The 12,855-nt window shown below is 39.8% G+C and overlaps 1 protein-coding gene across 1 annotated transcript in view; it reads right to left on the bottom strand.

Moving 5' to 3' along the window:
* The window catches only part of LOC128696851 (allatostatin-A receptor), a 307,199-nt gene that overhangs the window by 180,561 nt on the left and 113,783 nt on the right, over positions 1-12,855 (bottom strand). The window contains exon 2 of the mRNA XM_070096192.1: positions 10,546-10,700. The gene's annotated coding sequence lies outside the window, so the exon portion shown is untranslated. The remainder of the gene's footprint in view (positions 1-10,545; positions 10,701-12,855) is intronic.

A 12,855-nucleotide genomic window follows, 5' to 3' on the forward strand; every position in this document is an offset into this window, starting at 1 on the left:
GTGAGGCACGAGAAGATGGCGCAATAAATGAACATAATGGTAACATTTCCCTCAATAGATATGATGGAGGCACCTTCCTAGACATGATGGAGAAATATTCCTCACTGCTCCTGCCAATGCAGTGATTTTATTGCCTGGTGTCAAGGGTAATGAGATGTCTAGACAAGATAACATAGTGAAGGAGAATGTATGATAGCCATAAGTTACCTTCTAAGTCTTCTTCTATAGGGAGATCTTGGATTCGTCAGTTTTGTCTATAAGGAGCTAATTCAGACATGTTACACGCACATAATAACCCAAACACACACACACACCCACCCAAACACACACCCACCCAAACACACCCCCACCCAAACACACATACACCCAAACACACACACACACACCCAAACACACACACACACCCAAACACACACGAGCCGAGTCTCGACCCCTGCAACCACAATTAGGTGAGTACACACACACACACAAACTCACCCACCCACCCACACACGCCCACCCACCCAAAAACACACACACACACACACCCACCCAAACACACACACACACTGGGCCAGGGGATAATTAATGGCGCTTGGAGGGTAGTGAGAGTGGGGTAGGGAAACAGGATAAACACAGCCGCTCACACACAGTCAACACTCCCCCCCCCCCACCACTCCTCTCACCCCTCGCTCTTCTATCCATCAGAACACAATCAAAAATTTATTTTCCATCATTTTGGAAGACTTGTATTATTTGCTAATCAATAGCAATCTCCCCCCCCCCCAAATGGAGAAAAATGACAAGAAATCTCTATTCATTTTCTACAAAACTCATAATACTCAGTCATCAGATTATATAGTCACAATAAAGTGGCTTTAAAAATTTACCAAAAATTCGCAAGTAGGAGAGGCGCCTTATGATGATGTTTCGATCCGTCCTGGACAGAAACCTAATCGACCCTGTGGGCATCAGAGATGCCCCCAGAAGTATTTTCATAGTGGTTCAGTGCAGCTATGCAAAGACAAGCCACGAGGGATGGAAATCTTCAGATGAAGATCTTTCACGCATCTCCTTCCATCATCAGGTGCTATGCAATATCCCAAAAGTAGCAACAGGTGGCATGAGAGGTAGTTTTATCAGAGTAAGGTAGCGTGGTGATGCCACACTACTTTACTCTGAGAAAACCTCTTCTCACACCACCTGTTGCTACTCTTACAACATTGCATATCTCCTGATGACGCAGGGAGACGTATGTAAGATCTAGATCTGAAGATTTCCATACCTCGTAGCGTTATATTTAACTTAAAGTCCTCTAGATCACCGCTGATACTGCTACTCAAATTATATCAAGCTCTTTTGTTTGCTTAACCGCAAACAGAAAATTTACGGTTTAAATTCAACCTGATTACAGATTTTTTTTTTTTTGGGGGGGGGAGGGTTGTGAAAATGAAAAGATGGCAAATGTTCTACCCGGCTCCATATTACACTCTCGCAAGGCAGCAAATATACACTTTTGACCACTATTATAAATTACCTTGCCAGTCATCCATTACTGAAAAACCCTGCCTTTACCTCACCATGTTGTTTACGGTTTCTTGTGGCAATGTGCCATGTACTGACGATATATCCCTTGTGTGAGCGAAACGTCATGTGAAAGTTTATTCTGAAAATGTTGTTTTGCTTTATATGTCGACACTTCTTTCATTCCACTATATTGTTTACTTGGGTTGAACAAGTTAGACGATATTCCAGTAATAAAACAAACTACTATAATAAATTTTGAGAGAGAAAAAAGGCAGATTAAATCATCTCTTCGTGTAATATCTGTTTTATTTATTTTGTGTCTTCATGGAGTAATAGACTGAGTGTCGTTTTCATTCCACTGTAACAATGTTAGTGGAAAAAATATAAATGTTTAAACTGGGAAAATATGATTTTTAAAAGCAATGAAGTTATCAGAAGTGAGATTAAAGCACCAATGCCCATCCAGTATTTTAATGTTTTAAATATAATTACATAATATAATCCGTCAGACGTTGTACTCACTCTCAAAGTTGTTCTGTTACCTCTTTTATCTTCAAACAAGAGACCAAAGTACATGGAAAAAATGGGATGGTTTACGTGGATGGATGTTTCATTTAGTGTTTCACGAAAGAGCTTCGTGAGTACAACTTTGTCAAAGGCTTCAGATGCATCGACAAAGAGAGAAAGTTGCGAAACTCTCCTCAAAATGAATTACATCAATGTTTCATTCATTTAAGAGAAGCTTTGAAGATTTACTTTGTAGGCAGAATGGTATTAAAGTTGTTCCTCACCATCACAATACAGAGAATATTTGAAAGTTTCAGCTGAGTATTCACAACACTGAGTATTCAGTTGCTAAAAAAGAACAGAGGTCTGGCGGCTCCCGGTTATTTGAACCAACTCAGAGCTGCTTCTATTATGCAGTGGGAGATAAAACAAGACACCTGATAAGATTATTGTACTATTTTCGTGGTTTTAGCATAGTAGCCTAGTGTATATTACGTGCGTAATGGGGTGGGAGAGAGTTGGAGAGTTGCGGGAGTTGGAGGCTTGTGGGCATTTAAGGGGTGTGAGTACGTTACAAGGGGTTTAGGAGAAGTGTACTTTATGTAAAAATACCCTTCATTAGGGGTATGGGGAGCTCGATGCTGGTGAAGAGCTCTAGATCCAAGGTATTGCATCAACCCTTCACTTCCTTGGATAAACAGTGCTTGCCTCGCATTATGTGCTGTATGATCATACGGGTTTAGCACTTCCCCATAATAAATTTATTCTCCTAATATTATTCCTAATGCTAGACACACACATATTATAGGTATGCAATTAGAAGCCTGAGTACATAGATCTATAACCCACTATGATAACATGAACGTAGATAAGTATGTTTATGGAGCAACATGCAATGTGAACACTGACTGATGTTGTAGTGGCCAGGCTTAGGCTTGGTTACAAGTACTTCTGGCAGTTTGGGAGACAGATGATGATCAAACTAAATGTTAATAATGTTGCCAGGCATATGGTCACTATCATGAACACTGTGTTTAATTATCTATTTGAGGAATATAGAGATAGTATAATAACCTATGTGACATGTCAAGATATCTTATTAATGAAAATAAGATACCAGATATACTAAGCAAATTTCCTAAATTTGCTTGTAACAAATAAGTGAACTGTAGATATAAATCCAAATGTACACCTGTAACCCTTTAGGGGCCTAGTTCCTAGGCCTTTTGTGTATCCATATGCTCCTGCGCTACCGTCCACAGGATGGATGTGGGATGCACAGAAAACTAGCCACTTCGGTGTTAAAATCTATCTAATCTATGATAAATAAAAATAATTTTTGCAAAATTTTTAAGACAACTGTGAGCAGGTTTAGAGAACTTTTTAATGACAGGCATTAAAGCTAATTGTAATACTACTTAAGTGCACCGGACACGCCAATCAGGTGTTTAAAGATGTTAGTCAGATATGGAAACAGACGCAAATGAAGTGTATTGAGATCCTTTGCTAACAATGTTCCGCCCACGTGGTGGTGAGGCTTTCCAAGTGACTCACGAGATAGTAATGACACGGTCTGGAGTTTTACGACTCACTAACAGCGAGTTCAAAGCCCGCCTGTGCTATGATTTGTTTTTCAAATCACTCAGTATTTTCATAGTATCGGTATTTCATATAATTTCTCTCAGTGGGTACCTACTACGAATTAAATAGTTAGTATCATGTATTGTGGTTACATTGTCTTAGACACTGTAGTCACGTATATTACACCAACAACAGTGAACACACTACATAGATGTTTTTCCCAAGACATAAGAGAGCGTCGTTCCTTTTCTTATTTGAGCTGAGCACTCATTTTGAAGGGTAATCTGAAAGAGAGAAGTTCAAAGGTTTTCCCAAAGATTGTTTCTGGCAAGAAGTCCATGAATATTCAATTTACTCTGCGGAAAGTGGAGTAAGACCGTCAGTGTTATTACTATGCTAATGAACTTTCTTCAGAGAAAAAAAATCCAGGCAAACACTTTCATCCAGCAACAAGAAAAACATGTTTTTCTGTGTTTGAAGTGTAGGGACTATGAACACATGTCACCTGGCGTCGGCGTATGCATTGGGGGTAATGTAAAACAAGAATCTGGGAGCCAGCCACCAGCCATTTCCTGCCCTCTGCATTCATATCCTTTAATCCCCTCTGATTCCTACCTCCTCTCTTTCTCTTTCTTGACACACCGGCCGTCTTCCACTGAGGTCAGATGACCCAAAAAAAAAAAATTATTTTCACCGTCATTCATTCAGTCACTGTTTTGCCAAAAACGTGCTGACATCACCGCTCAGATGACCCTCTGAACTGCAACACACCCACCCTTCCAGAATGCAGGCATTTTACTCCTCACCTTAATGACTCAGGTTCAACTAACCGGTTTTCAAGAATCCCTTCGTTAATAGTCACAATCCTACCGCACGTCAATTCACAAAAAAAAAAACTTGCCTGTACTCACCCTTAACACGCTCATACAAGCCTGTTAGATATTCAGTCCCCTAACACTCAGACCCTTTCTTCCCTGACGCCAACTCTTCCTTGGACGATCCCTATCACGACTTCCCATCATTCCAGATAAATTATATGCCCTTCTAGGCATCCTAATTTGCTCCCTCTTTTTTAAATGTCCAAACCACCTCAACCCCGTTCTCCGCTATTTGAATCCAAATTTTCTGCATAATATTCGCATCATATATTGCCAGCTATTACGAACACAGGTACTGTTAGACTGTCTGTGGAACCTAGGCAAGAATATGTAATAACAGCAGGGGGCGATTAAATGAAATTAACAAGAGGTTATTTTTCGAGTTCCTGTATATTCCCACCACTTACGGTATATTAGTAAACTTAGAAGATACCATACTATGAATGATGTGATAAGAGAGGAAGAACGAGTGTGCTTACTGACAATGGCTCATACAATCATACAGAGACAGAACTAGGTACGTGTTAATCAGCCTGAAGCTAGTGAGAGACTGACTTCCAGACCTGGGTGTAGGTACAAGGTCAACTAGCCTGGAGCTCAACCTCTTATCCTAATTGGTTGACATTTACAACTAGCAGTTTCTCCTTTATACAGAGCCGGGGTCGCAACACCTAGTTGTCAATAAGCTACCAGGCTTGAGGCTAGTTATGGATGGAATGCAAGAAGTGTGGCGCACACTGAAGGAGTGATATACACCCTGCACACTACATTGTCAAACATGACATGTTCACTATATCCAGCCTCCTTCCCGCTGGAATGTTAAAAACCCATACTGCGCACCCACATCAAAAATGTTGGTACGGTTATACACTGGTACATTTTCCATTTTTTGCCTCCATGGCTAAGGTTGTTTATCCACACATAACCTTAATATACCACCCACTCTCCCCCTCGTCAGTTCAATAACTCACCTCATCTTTCGTAGACACATCTACGGACAGGTCAACTCCCAAGTATCCAAGCACATTTAAACATCACCCATCTCCTGTCTGTCTAAGGGCAATGTGTGGTGTAAATATTATGCAGAAAATTCGGAGTGTGGAAATTAGAAGAAGGTGTGGAGTTAATAAAAGTATTAGTCAGAGGCCTGAAGAGGGGTTGTTGAGGTGGTTTGGCCATTTAGAGAGAGAGAATCAAAGTAGAATGACATGGAGAGCGTTTAAATCTGTAGGGGAATGAAGGCGGGTTAGGGGTCGTCCTCGAAAAGGTTGGAAGGAAGGGGTAAGGGAGGTTTTGTGGGCGAAGGGCTTGGACTTCCAGCAGGCGTGCGTGAGCGTGTTCGATAGGCGTGAATGGAGACGAATGGTATTTGGGACCTGACGAGCTCTTGGAGTGTGAGCAAGGTAATATTTAGTGGAGGGATTCAGGGAAACCGTTTATTTTTATATAGCCGGACTTGAGTCCTGGAAATGGGAAGTACAATGCCTGCACTCTAAAGGAGGGGTTCGGGATATTAGCAGTTTGGAGGGGTATGTTGTGTATCTTTATACGTATATGCTTTTAAACTGTTGTGTTCTGAGCACCTTTGCAAAAACAGTGATTATGTATGAGTGAGGTGAAAGTGTTGAATGATGAAAGTATTTTCTTTTTGGGGATTTTCTTTCTTTTTGGGTCACCCTGCCTCGGTGAGAGACGGCCAACTTGTTAAATATAAATATATATATATATATATATATATATATATATATATATATATATATATATATATATATATATATATATATATATATATATATATATGCAAAACAACCACTCTGAAAGAATAGAGAAATTCCAAGCGCTTTCGTGACTACTCACATTATCAAGGAACTATGAAAGTGAAGCATCCAAGGAAGCTATATAAGGGGTCCGGCCAGCACCTCACTATCAGATCCCATAGTGAGGTGCTGGCCGGACCCCTTATATAGCTTCCTTGGATGCTTCACTTTCATAGTTCCTTGATAATGTGAGTAGTCACGAAAGCACTTGGAATTTCTCTGTTCTTTCAGAGTGGTTGTTTTGCATATTTTGAAATCACCTGTTCACTGTGATCTTATTGCATATATATATATATATATATATATATATATATATATATATATATATATATATATATATGTCGTGCCGAATATGTAAAACTGGTCAATTAGCAAGAACTCATTTAAAATTAAGTCCTTTCTAAAATTTTCTCTTATAAGTTTAAAGATATATATTTTTTCAATAATGTTAATGTAAAAATTTTTAATTTTGCACCAAAAGAATCTTAGAAAACTTACCTAACCTTATTATAACACGAACAATTTATTTTAGCCTATCCCAGCTAAATATATTTTAGATTTGCTTACAGTAATTTAATACTAAACAAACACAGTGAAATACATTTTTTTCGTTAGGTTCAGAATGATTTTGGCGAAATTATTGCATACACAAATTTTCACTTGTCCTATATGGCAAGATGAGCGTTGCTATTTAAGTCAAGATCGCAAGTTCTGCCTATTCGGCACGACATTATACATATATATATATATATATATATATATATATATATATATATATATATATATATATATATATATATATATATATATATATATATATATATATATATATATGCAATAAGATCACAGTAAACAGGTGATTTCAAAATATGCAAAACAACCACTCTGAAAGAATAGAGAAATTCCAAGTGCTTTCGTGACTACTCACATTATCAAGGAACCTAGTTCCTTGATAATGTGAGTAGTCACGAAAGCGATTGGAATTTCTCCATTCTTTCAGAGTGGTTGTTTTGCATATATATATATATATATATATATATATATATATATATATATATATATATATATATATATATATATATATATATATATATATATATATATATATATGAGAGATATAAGGTTTTTTAAGATTGACTAACGAGTGTCATGTATTAAATATAAAACTCATACAGGTATTTACCAAAACAACAAATTATTCACATGAAGAAAGAAATACATTCTTAGAATACTTGAGAAAGCTGACGAAAAAAAATAGAAACTAAAATTGTAAATTTATTATAAAGTAATTTGAATGTCAAAATGGAGAGGAAAATTTGATAAAAATATTGAAAAGTCTGATGGGGGGAAATATTAAAAATATAAATGTGCTGAGTAGTTTCCTATCATAAATATTCGTTTTTAAGAATGAGCTTGTGGAAAAATATATATTGGAAGGTTTTAATGGAAATGTTTATGATGGAGCAAGTTGGAGGCATTTAGCGGTTAATTAAGAGAGTGTGAGTGAAATGAGAGGTAATGGGGGATTGTGAGAGTGGCGGGGAAGTGGTGTGAGATGGAGGGGTGTGACAGTGGTGTGGGAGTGAGTTAAAGGGGAGCGAAGGGTGAGGTAATAAGATGTGGAAATGGTGTGGGGGTGAGTTAATGTGAGAGGTGCGAGTGTGGAAGAAGTGTGGGAATGTGTTAGACGGGTATGAGAGAAAATTTGAGAGGCTTGGAAGAGGTGTGGGAAAGAGGTGTAAATTGGAGAGGTGTAGGAGTGAGTTGGAATTATTTTATATGCGAGTCGAAATTAACATAAAGTTCAATCATCAAAATGCGCCATCTAAAAGGAGATACCAAGAGTCAGTGTGGTACAAACTTGTATAACCTCTACAGCACCACTGGATGAAAAAGCCGTATTATTTTTGGTAGCTTGTTGGAAGTGCTCATTATTCCACTGTGTTTCTGATAAATCATCTCGTTCCGTCGTAGTCACCTCTCCTGTATATTGGTCTTATGGGTTCTCTTTGTTTCTTATTTTCACTTTCACAAAACAACAGATCACTATGCAGTCATTGTTCACTTGCTTGTACGAGAAACTCCGTAGGTTTTGTCTTTTGATGTACTACTCGCTGATTTCTATATTGCTCTCTCTAGGGAGCACCATGAAGCCTCACACCAGATGATGTGAGGCAGGTGAAGTGTGTCTCTATGACTTATGTAATGTAGATGGTGCAAAGGTGAAGTATGAGGCATAAAGAATTTGTTAATGGAAAGTATTAAGCAGATGTGTAAGTGGGAATTGTGAGGTTGATAGAACGATCATCAACCATGAGAAATCTCATCTCAACAGAGACTTTACATATTTCCACTTTTGGAGAAAATATATTCATGTTAACTGTAACCTTTGTATGGCTTGATTATACTTTGCACATAACAAACCGTTGCCCTAACAAAAACTTGGTCTCAAGTTTGTACCTGTTTTTGCACGAAGATGTGTGAGGCAGAAGAGGTAAGTGTATGAGAAGTTTAAGTCAAATGGTGTGAAAAAGGTTAAGTGTGAGGCAAGAAGAGTGAGAGGTAGTCAAAGTTTGAAACCCATGAAACGTGCAGAGGGTCATGCTTGTGTTAAGTGGGTTGGGACAGAGACGCCGTGGTTTTTTTCATCCCCTCCGCCGAAGGTTTACCAAAGGCTGCGTGGACCGGCCGGAAGAGCTCTCTGGGTAATGGTTATTGATCGGTCACCTAAATGTCGGGAGGGATTCTTGGACGAGCACTGGGAGGAAAAGAGAAGGAAGAGGAAGAACAATGAGAGGTCTTAAGAGACGACCTCTGCGTCAGACAGCCCTGCGCCCTCAGGAGTGTGGCTAATGTGAAAGAGAATTTCTATCAACATATCTGTTTTCCTGTTCTAGATAATAAAAGCGAAGAAATATTTGAATCAGCGCCATCAACTAATGGAGGTTTCTGTGTTATTCTTTGTAAAAAAATGGTATAAAAGGCCCCATTTATTTATGTAGAGAAACATTTCGTTACCCTATATGATGGAAAGCTGAAAACCTATTTAGTATACACCATTTCTTGAAGGGTGTTAAACCTCTGTGAAGCTAAATTAGCATAATTCTTAAAGGCCACAAATTCCAGCTGTTGCCCCCCCCCTCCCTCTTCCGTAAATTAATTATCATTTGTCGAGATGAACTTAACGAGTTTTCACGTATCACGAACGTCCTAATTTTCCCCACTAACCAACTTTTTCATGAACGTAATAACACGCTTACGGAAAATATTTCCACACGGGTCATAAATTATTGTTTGTAGGCTTAGTATTAAGTAGATATTAAGTGTAAGTATTTAGAATTAAGTGTAATAAATTGACGTTGAGTAATATTTAAAAAAATTAACGCAGTAAACTGTAGATAGGAATCATAATTTTGACTTTCCCAACATGGCTAGATTCTCCCAGATACAAAATCATGACTCCGTATAGCCCGTCATGCATAATTTCTGCATGTTTTTTTTTTCTGAGATAATTCTCACGGTATTCCGGTGGTGAGAACCAAATTACTCAACCATCAGAGCTCGCTGGCGTCCCTCATGAATATTAATCTGAGAGTGAGCACAGTTTTCTAACAACATTGGTTGACAGCAACCAGGGCGCTCAGTCTCTCTATTGGTAAACACTTTGATCTTTTATATATAGATAGCTCTTACATACACGGCTGGCTACCTCGTACACAGTTGGCTGCAAAGTACACAGCTGGGTTCTAGACACACAGTTGGCTCCTTCTGGTACATCTGGATCCCTGCGTGTTGATGATCTTCACCTGCTTCTCACGACGGCGCGGGTCGATGGGCCATTCATCTTACAGAGGTGCGCAGTTTCTTGTGGAAACAGCCCTCCTGTCGTTTTATAATTACCACGGAACACGTGCACTCACGCTTATACACATGCTAGTGTGTGTGTGTGTGTGTGTGTGTGTGTGTGTGTGTGCGTGTGTGTGTGTGTGTTTCCCTGGGTTACAGGAACACTTCACTCTCCTCTTCCCTGCCTTTATAGTGAGAAAAACTTTATAATTTCTCAATGGTTCCTTTGGAGCCTTGTTTCCCATTTGTGTCCTTTCATTACAGACACTTCACCTGACAAACATTATCTTTTTCCATCCCGTATATACCCTGGAGTATTTCTTATGTCGTGAACATACTCATTTTTCAGAGCAAAAACTGGACCATGAATCAGAATCAGAGTCATTCGTTCACAACACGAAAAAACTTACTTGAATTTCGTTGACTGTCTCTTGAAGGTCTTCGCAGCTGACTACTCCCTAGCAAGCCATACCACGGGCGGGATTTGAACCCGCGGTCAGAGAATCTCAAAACTCCAGACCGTCGCTTGTCCCAAGATTCTGTGGTCTGCGAGGTGTCTCGTTACCTGTAAACGAAAGTTAAATGAGAAATCTGGTGACTGAAGCCAAAGCTAATAATTGATTACTATCATACCACGTGCTTGTTGATATTAATGTGGCAAAACATTCAAAATAATCGTAAATCAAATCTACCTAACCGGGGTATTTATCCTGATTATAATTATCTTAATAATGCCCCTTGTTTAATAATAATCTACATACATGACCACCGCAAAATAAGTTTGTTTATATGACCTGTGGTCAGTTACGAAGCAGATTCTGACGCTCAGAGAAAAGGATCTATTTCTTTGCATAAGAAGTTCCCAGGTCGCCCCTCTGATTCTAGATAGTTTTGTCAGTTATGTGGACACGGGTGAAGGAGTTTGTAGCTCTCGACAGACATTGACTCTGTTCAAATTTCGAGCAGCTCCGATCTGCCCTCTGGTAGTAGAAAATCACAGCAATGGACTGTCTCGACTCAGGAAATCGTAATAAGACGATTGGAAACAAATCACAGAACGAGCAAGCCAGTCTTGAAACTAGCAGGCCAGTGCGCTGCCCATCGTTCCGCTAGTTTTAAAGACTGGTTTTTCGTGAGTTCGAGTCCCACCCCTTGTGCTATATGACCATTCTCACCCCCCCCCTCTTCCCTCCATCGTGAACGTGCTTAAAAAATACTAAATCTCTGTAATTAATATCGCTCCCAAAGCCAACGCTCTGGCATAGTACTCTCCAATTATTTTCATAATTCAATTAATTATTATTTAATCCTTTCTGAACCGATACTAAAACTTAAATCCCCAGATGAAGTGTTAGTAAATACGCCTTTTGTTGAGCTCACGGCCCGTGATACCAAGGCTTTGTTTACATTCACGATATTTCAGTTATTTACTAATTATTCGTTATTAAGCCTCAGTTTACGTAGAGAAATTTTCCCTCATATATGCCAGCATTTCTCTGGCTACATTTTCACGTCACGAATATTTTTGGATTTTGTGAATATCGTGATTCAAGCATGCAGATTAAATGAGACTGTCCGTTTTTATGGACTAGGAGAGTTAGTGTTCGCATTAGTGAAGCTGGAATGAAGCTCCAGCCAGCCAGGTTGTTCCTAAACTCTGGTGACATTATCACACATCATGTTGAATGGCAATGGCACCCCAGTGGAAATAAGTAACAGTGTTTGACATTACTGGATTATCAGAGGTTAAATCTGCATAAAAGATTTGTAGGTCAAGTACGTAATGCTTAATAAAAATGTACTCGTTTGGCCTCATAATTTCCAAGCGTTGAGTTCTTATTATCCCGTCCCTTCACACTCTCTCCCTACCCTTCCTCCACACTCTCTCTCCCTACCCTTCCTCCACACACTCTCCCTACCCTTCCTCCACGCACTCTCCCTACCCTTACTCCACACTCTCTCCCTACCCTTCCTCCACACTCTCTCCCTACCCTTCCTCCACACTCTCTCTCCCTACCATTCCTCCACACTCTCTCTCCCTACCCTTCCTCCACACTCTCTCTCCCTACCCTTCCTCCACACTCTCTCCCTACCCTTCCTCCACACTCTCTCCCTACCCTTCCTCCACACTCTCTCTCCCTACCCTTCCTCCACACTCTCTCTCCCTAATCTTCCTCCACACACTCTCTCCCTACCCTTCCTCCACACTCTCTCTCCCTACCCTTTCTCCACACACACTTTCCCTACCCTTCCTCCACACTCTCTCTCCCTACCCTTTCTCCACACACTGTCTCTCTACCCTTCCTCCACACACTCTCTCTCCCTACCCTTTCTCCACACACACACTCTCCCTACCCTTCCTCCACACTCTCTCTCCCTACCCTTTCTCCACACACTCTCTCCCTACCCTTCCTCCACACTCTCTCTACCCTTCCTCCATACTCTCTCTCCCTACCCTTTCTCCACACACACTCTCCCTACCCTTCCTCCACACTCCCTCCCTTAGGGTCCCTCCACACCCTCCCTCCCTACCAATTACCTACGATTTTTTACTCAGTAGCGTTCGAACCAGCGTATTAATTATAAAATGATTTGAGCGTAAAATCTTTGACGTATTAGAGTGGTGTTATTTGATGAAGCGACTTTAATAAGGTGTAGCAGCTTTATTATGCTCCTTGCCTTATTACCTAGTTCAAAACTCTTCTTGTCACTAGCACACT

Source organism: Cherax quadricarinatus, chromosome 52 (genome assembly GCF_038502225.1).
Source record: "Cherax quadricarinatus isolate ZL_2023a chromosome 52, ASM3850222v1, whole genome shotgun sequence".
In the NCBI taxonomy this organism is placed as follows: Eukaryota; Metazoa; Arthropoda; class Malacostraca; order Decapoda; family Parastacidae; genus Cherax; species Cherax quadricarinatus.